Below are 16,357 nucleotides of genomic sequence, written 5' to 3' on the forward strand. Positions count from 1 at the left end.
TGTGAAAAGAATGGGCTGATAAAGGCTCAAAAGTCATCCAGTACCTCCATTCATGAGGGTAGACTTGAATTTGGGTGGTCTTTTAGTATCTCAGTTTATTCACTACTAAGCTGGATATTGGATTAATTCTTTGGATCTTTGCTACAGATGAGATCTTGAGCTGCACTTTCATGTAGTTAAGTAAGATACACTGTAATCCAACACGTCTGGAAGATGCCCCTATTGCAGGGGTGTTAAACTGGCGGCTCGCAGGCAGATGCATCACACAAAGGCCACGCCCACCCCAACTCTGAAGGGAAAAAACGTGAAACATCACATGACAGCAACGTGATGCGGTGAATTTGACACCCATGCCCTATTGGGAGGACAGTACAATGGGATCTCGGGTCCCGAACGGCTCAGACGATGAACGATTCAGGTGCCAACTGAAAAATCTGCTAAATGCTTCACTCACATCATAAACACATCCTCGGGTGCCGAATAAATACAGCCGTGGCGATTTTCCCTGCCGCAGCGATTTTCTCTTCCGCACCATTTTTTGTGTGTGCACACATGCACAGTTTGTCTTTGCTTCTGGTCATGACAAAATTGGAACAGATTATGGTCGGCCCCCGAGGGGGCAGTGCTCATCTGTTTCAAAGCCAAAGAGCCAGCACTGTACGAAGCGCTGTGGTCATGTGGCCAGCATGACTAAATGTTGAAGGCGCATGGAACGCTGTTACTTTCCCAACAAAGGTGGTTCCTATTTTTCTACTTGCATTTTTATGCATCTTATCCACTGAGCCACCACGTCCCTTACGTATTATAAGCATTATGTATGTATACATATACATATATATATAAATATACACATACACGCACACACGCACACACATATGCTGGTCTTGTATTCGGGTCTTTTCCCATGTAAGATTGAGATTGTCTTGGCAACGTTTCGGCAAGGTCTCACTCGCCATCTTCAGGCTGGTGTTTTCAGCTTCGTGCTTGTGCGAGTAAAGCGTGGTCAGAGCTGCCATCTCTATAAATCTTGGTGTGTGAAGTGCTGGCTTTGTTGCTGTAAGTGGGTTGATTGGCTGTGTAAATGTATTCGATTGGTAGATGGAGTTGATGTTTGTAGATTGGTCGGCTGTTTCATATCATCCTGTATGGCTGAGGTGTTGGCTGTGTGTCCGTTGTGTTGTAACAACCTGGGTGGTGGGTGAGGCTTGTTTGTTGACTAGGGCTGGTTTCCAGATGTCTGGTAGGTGGGAGGTATCGTCAGGTTTATTCATGTTGTGGGGGTGTTTTTCTATTTCGACAATTCACTATGGAAATAGAAGCAAACAACCAACTTCCATTTCTGGACATTCTACTCTACAAAAAACCCAATGGCTCCCTAGGACACACCATCTACCGGAAAAAAAAAACACCAACTGCTACTTAAACACACAATCCTGCATAGCTAATGGTGCCCATCACCATCCTGCATAGATCAACTCCATAGCCAAGACCCTCATCTCCAGAACCAAACGGTTAGCCCACAAAGACCACCTGAAAACTGAATTACACATTCTCACAAACATATTAATTTCCAACGGATTCCAAAGAAACACAATTACCAACCTAGTCCAAAAGGAGACAACCCCCCAAGAACCGAGACACATAACAGGACAATGGCATTGCCCTCCTCCCTTACATCAAAGGCACCACGGATAAAATCATCAAAATTCCCCACAAGCACAATATCAAGACAGCCTTCAGCACTAACCAAAAAATAGCCAACATCTTAAGAAACCCCAAAGACAAAATCCAGCTAGAAAACCAAGGAGTCTACGAAATACCATGGAAAATCTGCCCTGCCATATACATTGGACAGACTAATAGAATAAATGCACGCATTGCAGAACACAACACAATCAGAAAAAAAGAAAAAAAACTTCCTCCCTTTTCCAGCACCTTAAAGCTGCAGGACATGACATTGATTTTGAAGGAACCAAATTAATCTCCAAAACTGAACACTTCAACAAGAGAATAATTATGGAAGCCATCGAAATAGAAAAACATGAATAAACCTGATGATACCTCCTCCCTACCAGACATCTGGAAATCAGCCCTAGTCAACAAACGAGCCCCACCTGCCACCCAGGTCGTTACAACAAAAAACAACAAAGGCCAGCACCTCAGCCACACAGAATGATACAAAACAGCCGACCAATCTACAAACATCAACTCCATCTACCAATCAGGATGCAACTACACAGCCAATCAACACACTTACAGCTACAAAGCCAGCACTCCACACACACACACCAAGATTTATAGAGAGATGGCAGCTCCTACCTCGCACAAGCACAAAGCCAAAAACACCAGCCTGAAGATGGTGAGTGGGACCTTGCCGAAATGTTGCCAAGACAATCTCAATCTTACACAGGAAAAGACTCGAATACTACAAAACCAGCATACCTACACCCGTGACAATCTACTAATATATATGTGTGTGTGTGTGTGTGTGTGTGTGTGTATCAGCACAAATGCAACACACACACATATACATACATACATACACATACATAGACATATACACACATACACATACATATATTCATATCTATATTTAATATAATATATTAATATATTATAATAGTATTATTGTAAGTATTATAAAATTTTACTTTTTTATGAATACTTTGGTATGCAGTAGCAGGATTGTGATTGCTCTGATAAGAAAGCAAGATTTAAACTGGTCTCACAGCGCATTAAACTTATTGCCCTGTGCAAAAACAATAGGATAACCCTCCCAATAAACGGTAACCCATGAAGTCTGTCTTCCTCACTAAAGGTATGTTTTCTATTGAACTTCGATAAATATTCTTGAATAAGCGAACGCGACTGAGCTTTCTACTCGTTTTATGCAGAACAAATCCTCACATATTTGCCCCGTTTTATCCAAAGGTGTTTGCGCGTTTGCCTTCGGAATAAAGGATCATTGCCCTTTGCCATTCTAACGATTCCCACCAAGGCATGATTAAACCGCGTAGTATTGCGTAACTTCGGCGCCTACGAACCAAAGTGGCAAAGGTAAAGCGCTGCTCTAAAATTTAAATCCTCAAGTGTGATTTGTCCCCGCCCACAACACCACCTACCACCTACCTCTCAAAGAAAAGCGCAGAAGTATTAACATACACCAGGCGCTTTGAAAAACCACATTTCCCAAAATGCCTTGGACAGACATGCGCACCAAGCTGCCCTAGCGTATATATAAGGGCGCGACGCAGACGCACGCGTTCTTTTGGGAGTCTTCCTCAAAGGTAAGGAGACGGGTTGCTTTTGGACGATGGAGCTGGGCAATCCGCCGCCATCTGCCACGTTCTTCGTTGTTCGCGAGAATTTTCGCTTGTCTCGCCGATTTCGCATCTCTCCTTTTCTTTTTTCTCCCTAAATTGTCCCGGCTTGCTTGCCTTTAAGATGATGCAGAATGTATTTAGGAGTCTTCCCCCTGCCTCCTCCTTTCACGCCACTCTTCTTCCCAGGATGCGATCTTAAGCGCTTGAAGGTTCAATTTGGTGCTCATGATGATTTAAGACTTTTTTCCCCATCAGAGCGGAAGTGTTGAATTTTGCTGTTAGCCAGAATTTGTCTGATTGCACCAATTGTACTGTGGGGAGAGTAAGAAGGGGACTGGCTGGGAATGATAACACTTTGCTTTTGTTAGGATGTGGAATAATGTTTTCTATCTTGGGATCTTTTTGTGTTTCAGGCAAAGGAAGAATTCAATGGAAGAATGTATGGCGGAAGCTCTTGCAAAACTTGCTCTCCAAGTTGAAAGATGTGGAGTCACCTAAAGTATCATCATCAGTTCTGTGGCGAACATTTGTTTGAAAGTTAAAATGTGAGTTTCTGGTGCCTATTATTTTTAATTGGGTGAAGAAACATGTTACCATCTTATAACTGAAGGTTGAATGATCCACATAGGAGTTTTTAGCTCCCAGCCACTGCCTGTACTAGTCCCTGCAGTTCTCTTGGTAAAGCTGCCTGAGGAGTTTTGGGGAATTGAAGTCCACGCATCTTAGAAGTTGCCAAGGTTGTGAAACACTAATGTGAAGGAGTGGCTTTAAATGTTCATTCAGTGGGTGGATGGCATAGAGGCATGCCCTGCCAAGCTTATAGATATACTTTTAAGCAGCACCACAAAGCAAATGTGTGCATTTTCTATTGATGCAGAATGCTGTTCCTGTTTTTATTATCTCCTTTTGTAAATCTCGATTTTAACCAATTAAAGTTTGGTTACGTTGCATATTCGTTAAAAGCTTATTCTTGTAAGCGGTTTTTCAAAAGTACTTTATAACATTTGTTAATTTTTACATTTTGGGTTGCCGAAATTTCTAAGGAATTCTTTTCAAAAGCTGTCTGGAAAATACAATGCATTGGTGGATAACCATTTAAAAATTTAAGCTATCTGTAAATTGTTCCTCCCCTGTCATTTCTTAGACTAGAATGAGCTGGAAGGGGACCTTGGAGGTCTTCTAGTCCAGCCCCCTGCTCAAGCAGGAGAACCTTATATCATTTCAAATAAGAGACTAGAGTCTTCAAAACATCCGGTGGTGGAATGCCCATGATTTCTGAAGGCAAACTATTCCACTGGTTAATTGTCCTTACCATTAGGAATTTTCTCCTTAATTCAGGTTACTTTTCTAATTAGTTTTCAACCATTATTTCTTGTCCTGCCCCCTGGTGCTTTGGAGAATAATTTCTTTGTGAAGTCTAGATTAGCAAATAGGGGGAAAACTTTGAAACTTGGAAATTACAGTTATGGTCACAAATACCCTGGGAATGCTCCCTTCTCTAATGTAGAGCTGATGTATATGATGACTAAAGCTTTTTTCCCCATCAGATCGATACTGTTGATCTTACTGTATTAGCCAGTCTTTGTCTGATACATCAGCTGGGGTTCCTGCTTATTCTCCAGACAGACCAGCCTATAATGTAACTGATGGGTCTTCTGTGTCATTTTAGGATTCCAATGAATCAATGAAGAAATAGTAGAATTCTTGCACCAGATTGATGAAAAAGAGGAGTTATGCACATCTAAGAAAAATTGAGCTGGTTGTTCCAAGCACATCCAGTAAATGTAGAGGTAAAAATGTTTTTATGTTAAGTTATTACATTTACTTATTAAAAGTAATCTCAGTATCCTGTTCCCTAAATGGAACATTCAGAAGAACTCTGAAATGTTACATTTCTCTCCTGGGCAATGCTGTTCTGATCGGTGGTTTTCAAGACAATTTAGTTCTAGAACAACTTTCGAGCCAGAATGGTTGTGTTGACCTGGTCCTAGAGGAAATAGCATTTTGGAGTTCTTTGGAATCAAATGCTTTGCATCTCCCTATATAATGACTTCATTGGAGACTGTGCCATAGAATATCCTGGAGCAAATTCTCCCAAGACCTCATGGGAATACACAACTTTACAGATAAAGACTAAAATGAAGAAGTAGCAGTATATGAATTGTCTGGTCAACCTTGTTTTAATGATTTTGGGAAGGCTACATGACTTTTTTTGCAGTTAAAGAATGAGAGGTATTAAAAGCTTCAAGTTGAAGTCAAATTCTTAAAAACACTCAATGGATCAATGCCCTTTGAGAAAATGTGGGTGGAAGGAACTTGGAAATTCTAGTTGAGATTGATGAAATTTGTTCATAAAGCTGGCTCAGGTGCGTATGTTGGTCGCAAATTGACTGAAAAGGCAGTTCCTAGGAAATCATTATTTCTTTAGTTCTCTGTGCTGAGAACTATATCAGTGAATGGAGAAGGATACAAGCCATAGTTTGGTTGTGGCTTATTTGAACTGCCCATTGTTTTGGCAATATGATGTATTCCAAATGCTTGGGCTTTTACTCATTAGCTCCAGTTAGTATGGGCAGTATTGGGGAAATTTTCCACTCCTGATTTAAGCTGCTTAGAATCTGTGTAAGCTTGCATCTGGTAGGAACCATTGGGCAGTCTTGAAAATAAAAGTTTTCATTTACTCATAAGAAAAAGAGCAAGAATGAGCCTGGGGCTCACATTGTGCTAAACTTGGTGCAGTGTGGCATGTAAATTTACCCTCAATTATAAAATGAATTGTGCTACTTTGACTAAGAGCTTGACTGCAGTGCCAGATTTGTATAGTTTTTACTGCCACAGAACGTAAGTCAGGCTGTAATTGAAAGAATCAAAAGATAATAGCTATTCTGTGCAATTGTCTCCTATGAAGTGTGCTTGAAAGGCTATACTCTTAAGACAAAGGGACTGCAAAACATGTTGCTCAGTGGTACATGATGACTATATCTTTTTTCCCATCTTATCGACTATGCTGATCAAGCATGTGTTCTAGCCAAATAGCCTGATTCCACTGATGTTCAAGTCTTAATGTTGCACTTTTTATATGTGAAGCTAGAAGCAAATCTTAATTCATGTGGCTTATTTTTCAGGTGAGCAGCGGTTGGCCTGAAAGCACTGGTGATGAAAGAAGCTGCATCGTGTTTTTCTGGAATTGCTGGTCCAGAAAGGTTTGTTTTACTTAGTATACAAATGTGTGCATTCATAATTTTATAGAATTACTTCGGAACAATATATATTATATCTTTAAAGTATGTATGTATGATGGGCTGCCATATCTCATTTGATACAAATAATGGTGCTTTTTTTTTCTTACTGGTCCATAATAAATCAACTAGTGCTGCACATAACCAGGGTTGACATATTTTGCTAAACCATCTTGTACTATCCTTAGTTTATCTTGATCTGTGAATAAGCCAGTAGAACAACCCATGCATATGGGAACTGACTTAGGTTGTTGGTGGAAAGTGTTTGTATTCATTTCTGCTACCTTAAACTCATTCTGAACATTTTTTCCCCTTTTTTAACAGATTCTCAACCGACGTGATGTTAACAAGAGCTGTTGATTGGAAATTATTTTGATGCTCAATAAATAAATCATTTGCACTATAGCAACATTAAACTGTTGAGTCTTCAATGGAGAACAAACTCAAAAAGTTTTTTTTTTCAGCTGAGGAAGGCTCTTGATTCATACTGGCCCCATATGAGCAAGGGCTGAGGTTGTTTGTTGGGATAGTTAACAAAGGGTGTATCTTGGTAGAACAGTTTGTACTGTAGTATGCCTACGGTAGGATATCAAGTAGCCAAACTGGAACAATTGAGCAAAAGTAGGTTGATATTGGGGATGCGGTGACTCTGGCTAAGATGCTGAGCTTGTCGATCAGAAAGTTCGGCGGTTTGAATAGCTAGCACCGTGTAACGAAGTGAGCTCCTGTTACTTGTCCCAACTTCTGTCAACCTGGCGGTTCGAAAACATGTAAAAATGCAAGCAGAAAAATAGGGACCATCTTTGGTGGCAAGGTAACAGCGTTCTATGCACATTTGGCAGTTAGTCATGCCGGCAACATGACCACAGAGACTTCTTCGGACAACGCTGGCTCTTTGGCTTTGAAACAGATGAGCACCGAATGACTGCGAGAGGAACCTTTATCTTTAGGTTGATATTTAAGATATAATCCCACATTTCTTAAATTTGTTAGATTATCTTTTTCATTCCTCAAGACACCATACATAGTGCTTTCTCACATTTTACCCCACGGTGCACTTTTGCTGAGAGTAGATGTCGTAACCAGCCCTCCGGATATGAGGATGATTTGAGCTTAATTGCACATTTATGTTCACAAAGAAGCTAGCAAAATAAGATCTGGTCTGTTTTTACATATTTGCAGCTAATGCAATCAGAGTGGATTATAGCAGCAGCTCCCAACCTCTTGAGTATCAGGGAGGTTTTTCCACAGACTGGAGGGGACATAGTTTCATGTGCTGTCTGCATCCTGTGGATGGGGCTTCGCTTGTTTGCGTGCCCTGGTGTTTGTCCAGGGTCTGGGTGTTGGGGACTCCTGGATTACAGGATGAGCCAGGCATTGTGTTGAGTGTTAAATGCATTCTTGTACTTGTACTTGTACTTGACGCCTCTTCACCCATCGTGGGTATAGGCGACTTCCATGGAAATTTGACGCCACTGTTACGGCGATCCATGGAAGCTGTTTCGGCATTCTTAGTGTTGTAGCTTTAGTGAATGCAGTGAAATACATGCTTAGCAAAGCAGCAAACTTAAATTTCTACAATTCTAAACCAGCTGTATAATGATAGTTAACAGTATTATTAGCTTTCCCTTTATACAGTTTAAATTTTATACCCTGCCTTTTGATGGGATGATTACCCTCGCACATATGTGCTAGTCATAGGGGGCAGTGCTCATCTCCCGTTTAAAAGCTGAAGAGCCAGCGCTGTGGCCATGTGGCCGGCATGACTAAATGCCAAAGGCGCACGGAACACTGTTACCTTCCCACCAAAGGTGGTTCCTATTTTTTCTACTTGCATTTTTACATGTTTCGAACTGCTAGGTTGTCGGAAGCTAGGACAAGTAACGGGAGCTCACTCCATTATGCAGCGCTAGGGATTCAAACTGCTGACCTTTCTGATCAGCAAGGTCAGCTTCTTAGCCACTGAGTCATCGTGTCTCTTTGGGGAGGACTTAAAAGTGGTTTAATTTGTGCAGTATACAAAAACCTACTGTGCAGCAACACAACTTCTAATTTCCAGTTATTACAGACATCAAATTTTTAGTCTTCCTAGGATATACGTCATAAATACCCAGTTGTCTTCTGCCTCTTGGCTATTGGCCCCCTTATGCTTTGCAAATCCAGGGATCCTTTTTGTTACCATTTCTGGTGAGTTTTTATTTCTTCAAGCAGGATTTCTGGAGTTAAGAAGAATTAGATTCTTCTGGCCCAGAAAATTTCTTTTACTGCACATCCCACTTCATATGCCTTTGGAAAAGAGATTTGATATCAAGTTAGACAGATGGAAAGTTTCCTTCTCTGTCTGATGCTGATGTTTCACAGTTAACCTTATTGCTTTCAAAATTACCATCTTTCTTATAAGGTGTTATTTAAATGTATTCTAGAAAATTTAGCTCTCCATAAGATTTCACCCCTCCTCTTAAGGTAGGTCAAGATTAATTTGTTGACATTTACATAAGTGGTTAAAGCTCACCTAAGGTAATACTTCTCCTTAGCAATTTTTAAAATGTGTGTATTTTCAGGTCTCAGAATTCCAGCACACTGGCTGGGATTTGAATAAAGAAGTCATTTTTCCTTAGAAAAGGCAGGATTTAGAGATAATTTATGACTGAAATTTTTTTGAGCCTCCCTTTGCCCAAATTTACTTAATTACTGTGTGATTCACGTAACAGCCATGGCAAAAAAAAAGTAAAATTGGGTGTGACTCACTGCCTTGCTTAGCAACAGAAATTCTTGACTACCTATAAATACACCTCTACGCTTATGTGTGTGTACTTGGGGCATGTGATGTTGCTGTTTGTTTAGATGTGGGAACAAAGTAAATGATTCATGCATGCAGTAACTTTGTAGGGAAAAAATTTAAACAACTACATTCACAAGGATCTATTTAAATAGATTTAGTTACAAAGTATGTACCTCAGACAAAGTTCAGTGGAGTTGCTTTTCTGTGGCTTCATCTTAAAAAAGCTGCTAAATTCAAAAGCAGACTTGCATCTTAGCTTGATACTGCTCCAATGTCAAATACGCAATTAAGACAAATCTCAAAGACTAACCCTGGTTTTTAGATTTTTGTTTTGGCTTTGCATTTTGTGTTAAGACTTCAGAGGGTGCTATTTGCCCACTTTTTGCTCAGAAGCAAAGAGCATTTACATCAAACAGTTCACCATTTCACATGCATTTTGCTTTTCATTTGAACGGGTGACATAATTGGTTTATCAATAACATTTTTATGTATTTACTTTTAATGGGAGGAACACACCCATTTACTGCAAGTCCTTTAAATTGCAGAGTGAAAGCTACTTTAGGTTCCAATGGATAATTAAAGGCTATTCCATCTCTCTGGAAAAGTTTTCTTTACACAATCACTGAACAGCATTCTTAAGGAAGAGCCACTGGCAAACTTGACATTGCAGTGATATGATGCAGGTGTTTTATGTGTTGTGACATTATTGACATTTTGGTGGAGTCTGGATCTGTAAATTGTCCCTTTTTCCAAAATATGCCTGGTTAAAGATGCTGCCTGGAATGAAAGCTATGCAAACAAGAGTGGACTCATTGGAAAAGACCTTGATGGAAAAGATTGAAGGCAAAAGGAGAATGGGACACTAGAGGATGAGATGGTTAGATAGTGTCATTGACACAACAAAAACATGAATTTGAGCAAACGGGATAGGGGAGCCTGGCGTGCTATGGTCTGGGGTCATGATTTAGTAACTAAACAATTGGTCAGCAGTGGGCATGACTTAGTTACTACAACCTTAATGAGTTTTATAATAGACTTCCTTGTCTGTTACTCTTCAGAACACAGAACTAGATATGCAAAAATTTTAAAAAGTTTGAACTAAAGATCGAGAGATGGGATAATGTTGGCTGTCTTCCAAAGAATCCAATATCTCCACATTGTTTTTTGCTGGTTTTCTCTATTGACATCCACATGAACACATGGGTTCACTTAATGCCCACAGCATTCAGTAAATGACATGATATAGGAAACTTGGGCTGAGATAGTGCCAATCTTTGAACCCACCAAACATCCATCCAACTTCAGGAATAACTCTTCCCATTATACTATAACTTCGTTTTCCTTGGGTCTCCTCATCTCTCAAGTCTCCACTTTTACGCTTTTAGTGCCTTTTAGGCAGAAAATGGATGAGAAAAGTCATGAGAACACACATGAAAGTTCTGCCGGCACAGGGATTGTGGGAGTTGAAGTCCACAAATCATAAAGGGGCTTAGTTCCCCATCTATTCTAGGGAGTCACATCATTCAGCAAATTGCAGCTGCCTCCCTCATTCCATAGTAATTTTCATGTCATCTTAGAAATCGTTATTACTGAAATCTAAAGTGAACAGATTTCCCCTGGGTGAATTTCTTTGCTATGCTCACCATAGTTAAAATAACTATAAGCCATTCAAATTTCTTGGCAGTAGAACATTTATAAAGAGCTAAATAAAGGGGGGGGGGGAGGATTTCTGAGTATGTGACAAAAAGCACATTTCTCAAGTGTTTAATTGTGCGGGATTTCCTGCATTTGTTAGCATTTTTTAAAATGTCCTGCCCATTTCCGTTCTTGTTGCTATTTTTCTGAACCTCTCCTTAGTGCACCTTTGCTACAAAGGGTGGTGGTGATCGAATTAAATAAGTTTGCTAAAGTTGTATAGTATCATTTATTTAATTTATATGCACACAAAGATACATGCGCCTTTGGACAACTCCCTGCAGTTTTCTTAGCAAGATTTCCGCAGAGGTTTTCTCTTACCTCCTTCCTATGGCTGAGAGAAAGTGACTGACTCAAGGTCATCCAGCTGGCTTTTGCTTCAGGTGGAATTGGAATTCCTGATTTCGTACCTGATCCCTTAACAACAATATCAAACAATCCATCTTCTTGTTAGTTGTGAAGTCGTGTCTAACCCATTGCAACCCCATGGACAATGTTCCTTCAGGCCTTCCTGTCCTCTGCCATCCTCCGAAGCCCATTTAAGTTCATGCCGACGGCTTTGGTGACTCCATCTAGCCACCTCATTCTCTGTCATCCCCTTGTTTTGCCCTCAATCTTTCCCAGCATTAGGCTCTTCTCCAGTGAGTCCTTCCTTCTCATCTTCAGGATCTGGCCTTCTAAAGAGCAGTTAGGGTTGATCTCCACTAGGACTAACCGGTTTGATCGCCTTGCAGTCCAAGGGACTCACAGGAGTCTTTTCCAACCTCATAGTTCAAAGGTCTCAATTCTTTGGCGCTCAGCCTTTCTTATGGTCCAACTTTCACAGCCAGACATTGCAACTGGGAAAATCATAGCTCATATTTCTCTCCATAATCTCTCCATAGTTGCCCTATATTACATTGTATTATTTTCCTGATCATCATAAGGCAGAGGAGGTGGCCTGGACTCTGGAGCACCATGTTTTTAAGGGCTATACAGAATTTGTTGCAGTCTACATAATCAAAAAACTTGATATAATCAGTAAAACAAAGATACATTTTTGAAACCTTGCTATTTCCATTATTCTTTGAGTTATCAACGTGATTCTGGATGGTTCTTCTGAATCTGGCTGATCTAGAATTTCTAATAATCTTGTTACCAATAGTTGCTGACGAGGAATGCTGAGTATTATCATTCAACAACAATAGCAAGTTAAAAATTACAGTTTATCGGTATTGTCAAAATCTCAAGGGCCTCTATTTTATTCTGCATTCTCAAGTCTTAGTGCACCTTCATTTTTAATGGCTATTTTCTAACCAGAAAACATGCATAGTATAAAAAATTAAGAATGTGAATACAATATCTGCCAGTATTTAGATCCATTGTCTTCACAGTATGTCAAAAGAGGACCACGGAGGCTCATAATACCCACTTTCAGATAATGGCCTCATAGACTATTTCCTACTGTGTTACAATTCCATTACCCTTCTGTTATTGCTTTGAGCAGATAAGTTGACATTTCCCTTGAGTTCTACATGGCTGGAATCTATTCCATTCATCTCTGCTGTAATACTGGTAGCAGAGAGAGGTGGTATTAATCGCAATTCTTGTTTTGTTTCTTTGTTTCTGAGAAGCCTTGCAAAGGATGGTAGCTTCCAAGAAATTCTCATTAGCAATAAGCTTCTGTGGAACAAGGCATTCTCCAAAAATATATCTGATCTTGATCTTCATATAGATCAGGGGTCTTCAAACTTGGCAACTTTAAGACTTGAGGACTGAAAATGAATTACTTTTTTCAGTGCTGTGGTAACTTTGAACAGTTGTAAGTCGAGGATTATCTGTCTATAGCATGAGGATATAAAACACTATTTGGTTTTAGTCTGTGGACAATGTATTTTTAAATAATAAAACAAGATATCAATGTTTCCAGATTCTGTTTGACAAAATATCTCTGCCACCTTTGAAGTATTTTGCCCCATTTCAGTTTCTTTAAATTAGTATGATTGTTTTTTTTAATTATGATTCACATTTTTATGTGGGTTAAAATGCCTATTTTAATTGGCATATATGTGGTTATAAATATGATGGAGAGGGAGGGCCCAGGAGCTGATAAATTTGTGTGGAGCAATAAAGGAAGAATAATCTTCACAAAACTCTTTGGATTGGGGGCATGTACTGTGAACATTCCCCAACATTATATATCAGATTGCTTAAAGGCAAGCACAAATGGCTTGGGTCTTAAATTTGCTTTTCAAGGGGATTTTATTTTCCAAGAAAAGAGACTGAAAGGAAAAGCAAAAGGCCAGATAGTCGGATGGCAATTTGATAGCAGCTCCTTCAATCATTTGCTTTTCTGCTGGGTTGGTGAAGTGAACACCTAATTAGCAGAATGAAAGAGATGTTTAATGAAGAACTAGGCCGGGCCATTTTGTCTTCTTTTGTCACTGTGTCCCCTACCAGCATGCATCTAATAAAAGGGCAATATAATTGCACAGAATATGAAACCAAATTATTGTGCTCAGATAACATTGCCTGAGCGTAGGTGTTCCTTGTCCTACTAATGATTAGAATTTTCCCCTGCTATAACCAAAGATTATATCCCAAGACTTTTAAAGTAATAGGTCTCATGGGCAGCATGAAAGGTTCTTGGGAGCAAAGGAATATTTATGCTATAGTGGAGTGGTTCCCAAACTTGGCAACTTTAAGACTTTAAGCAGAGCTGGCTGGAGAATTCTGGAAGTTGAAGTCCACAAGTCTTAAAGTTGCCAAGTTTGGGAACCACTGCCATAGTGGAAGTGCTATGACAAGGAAGTTGTTAAAATGCCAGTGAAGGAGAAATGCTCTGGAGCTAAATTATTCCATGGTCAGAACAAGTGTTTATTTATTATACCCTCTCCATATATTTAGGCTTCTTTCCAGATGATGTCAAAGAAGTGTAATCCTGTTTATGTGTGTGATTTAATACTTGTACTACCTGCCACTTTCTATTGCAAACCATTTTGAAAAAATGGGATTCTATTGAATCAGCATTTAAAAGCTGTATATCCACAATGAAAAGTTTCCCGAAGGGGAAATACAGAAAACTGTTTCAGAAAGATGAGAGCCGAAATATCCTTTGACCATTTATTTATTTATTAAATTTCTAAGTTACTCATCTCACTGATAATACTGACTCTTGGCAGCTTACAATATGATAAAAAGTAAAAAAAAAAGGGAGTATAGAACCATTAAAATTAAAAGAATTAAACAGAAAAGCAAAATACTAAGATCATGGGTTGCCTGGGGGTGGGATCTTCTCTAGCCAATCAGACACCCACAATGTAGAAGGCCCCTATTGGGCAAAGCTTGATTTAAAAATAATGACATTTCTTGTGGTTCCTTATGGAAAAGGTGCAATCCAGGCGGGGGTGGGTTTCGGCTCCTGCTGCTGCTGCTGGTTCGCCCAGGGACGCGCTGCATGTGCACTTGATGCGTGCTATGCGTGCATGTGCAATACTAAAAAAATGATTCTGTGCATGCACCATTAAGAGAACTAGTTTGTGGGTGTGGCAGGCTGAGTTACTGAGTTACTGATCCAAGCCTGCAGGTAGCATGAAGACCTAGGATCCACAGGTATGCTTAAAATGGATCACAAGCCTTCCCTCCAATTCCACCTAGGCCATGCACAAATAGACTTGATGATGAAGAGAAGAGAGAAGGTTATTCCCCAAATGACTGCCCGGAAGGCAAACTTGTAAGTTTGATCTCCACTGTCTTGAAGCGGCACATGTTTCTCCCCACCCCTCCTCTCCATTTCCTTCTATTAAATATATAAATAAAAGAATTAGGCTTTTATATAACATGGAAAAGTCTTGTAGATGCCAAGGAAGGTCTCTGTGAACCTGCTGTGAACCATGTTGGAGACCTCAGCGTGGACAGCAAGAAATGCCAGCAGATTTGTTCAGATGTTATTAGGTGGCTAGAAAACAAAGCCAAAGGGTTTTAGTTGTTTTGGTTTTAGAAGAAGCTAAGGTTCCAGTGAATGAGACTGGCAGAAATTATAGGCCATCTGGAGGGCACTGAGCTTATGAAATATTGTATTTCCATTTTCATCTTCCTTCCGCACCAGACCATAAACTCCCTCATACTGTGAAGCCACAGGCATTCTATATTCAGTGTGAAGTTGCAGTAATTTGAAACAAGAGAATTAAAAATCCATATGCTGTGGCAACTGTTCCTTATTTGTATAACCTAATGCCTTTTGGACAAGCTAAACATCTGCATATATGCAAACATCATGCTCAAGGTGTGCTTCCGGGTAGGTTTATCCTGCTCCTGCTGACATGAATTCAGGATATTGCGTGAACATCTTGCCTGGAGCATCCCAACAATTCTGCTGGTGCAGCCAGCAAAGAACAATTAACAATTGCAAATCCCAGCAGCAATGAAAGTGAGAATAATTGTTCCTTTCTATCAATGCCCAGCTGCCAGGAGCTTCCGGCCAAATCATTTAACAAAAGACACTGGAGTGAGAGCTATTGGGAACTGGGTCAAAAGCAATTCCACCCCTATGCAGCATTCTTAATTAAGACAGAAAAAGACTTCTCAGTAGGGACTGGCACTAAACTTTCCCATGCCAGATGATCAGATAAAAGTGCTTGGTGAGGTCTCAGCAAATAAGTGTCTTTTATTTTTTTAAATTAATGCCACTATTGAAGCTTGTACCTCTCTTGCTAAACTGGGCTGATCTCCTTTCTTGTAACAAAATAAGATCTCTAATGTATAATTGGACAAAAATTGGGAGATATCAACAAATTAAATCATCGCTGTCAGAAATTCTAGTTACCTCTTGAAAAAGCACCTTTGGGACAGCCATGACCTGGATGACTGCGAATCTCTATAGACCAGTGGTGGGATTCAAATAATTTAACAACCGGTCTCTGCCCTAATGACCAGGTGAGTAGGCAGGGCTCAGTGGTCATGTGACTGGGTGGACATGGCCAGCTCAGCATCACTCGATGGGCACTTTGCCTTAGCTGTTAACAATGTAATAAAGGTTAACTCTAGATGCTGTTTCTGTAAGCAGGGCAATAACAATTAGGCTGGAAACAACACCAGAATGTTTCCTTCCTGCCTTCCTTACAGGATTAGCCCTGTAAAGTGGAGAAAAAACAAAATGAGATTTCTTCCAACAACCGGTTCTCCGAACTACTTAGAAAGTTAACAACCGGTTCTCCCGAGTAGGTGCGAACTGGCTGAATCCCACCACTGCTATAGACCCATGATGGCGAACCTATGGCATGCATGGCAGAGGTGGCACGCAGAGCCCTCTCGCCGGACACTCGCGCTGTCACAGCTAC

General features: G+C 40.2%; 1 long non-coding RNA gene and 3 other non-coding genes across 4 annotated transcripts; all 4 read left to right on the top strand.

Annotated features, from left to right (window-relative positions):
- Nucleotides 1-3,252: 3,252 nt before the first annotated feature.
- Nucleotides 3,253-6,978, top strand: LOC116508605. The gene is made up of 5 exons (XR_004255389.1): nucleotides 3,253-3,287; nucleotides 3,737-3,868; nucleotides 4,993-5,113; nucleotides 6,449-6,526; nucleotides 6,887-6,978. It is a non-coding gene; the product is annotated as an uncharacterized LOC116508605 (long non-coding RNA).
- LOC116509839 lies at nucleotides 3,539-3,630 on the top strand. Its single transcript, XR_004255558.1, has one exon. It is a non-coding gene; the product is annotated as a small nucleolar SNORD12/SNORD106 (small nucleolar RNA).
- Nucleotides 4,832-4,922, top strand: LOC116509837. Its single transcript, XR_004255556.1, has one exon. It is a non-coding gene; the product is annotated as a small nucleolar SNORD12/SNORD106 (small nucleolar RNA).
- Nucleotides 6,283-6,373, top strand: LOC116509838. The gene has a single exon (XR_004255557.1). It is a non-coding gene; the product is annotated as a small nucleolar SNORD12/SNORD106 (small nucleolar RNA).
- Nucleotides 6,979-16,357: the final 9,379 nt, after the last annotated feature.

Source organism: Thamnophis elegans, chromosome 5 (genome assembly GCF_009769535.1).
Source record: "Thamnophis elegans isolate rThaEle1 chromosome 5, rThaEle1.pri, whole genome shotgun sequence".
Taxonomy (NCBI): Eukaryota; Metazoa; Chordata; class Lepidosauria; order Squamata; family Colubridae; genus Thamnophis; species Thamnophis elegans.